The following is a 266-nucleotide window of genomic DNA, read 5'->3' as shown; positions in this document are numbered from 1 at the left end:
AGCTTGACAGTGGCTCTCATGGAGCCACAAAGGTGATCAGGTCAATGTTGTATAGTCCCAACACCAAACTTAGAGTTTGGATATGGGGTCTTAACACCAAACTTAGAGTTTGGTTGTGGCCTCCCAACACCAAACTTAAAGTTTGACTATGGGGGCTCTTCTTGACTCTGAACTGAGAGAAGCTCTTCATGCTTACTCTCTTTTGTCACAGAGGGATGGCCATGTGCCTTAAACACAAGGTAGTCCCCATTCAATTGAAGGACTAT

This window comes from Arachis duranensis, chromosome 6 (genome assembly GCF_000817695.3).
Source record: "Arachis duranensis cultivar V14167 chromosome 6, aradu.V14167.gnm2.J7QH, whole genome shotgun sequence".
Taxonomy (NCBI): Eukaryota; Viridiplantae; Streptophyta; class Magnoliopsida; order Fabales; family Fabaceae; genus Arachis; species Arachis duranensis.
This window is presented reverse-complemented; position numbering follows the sequence as displayed.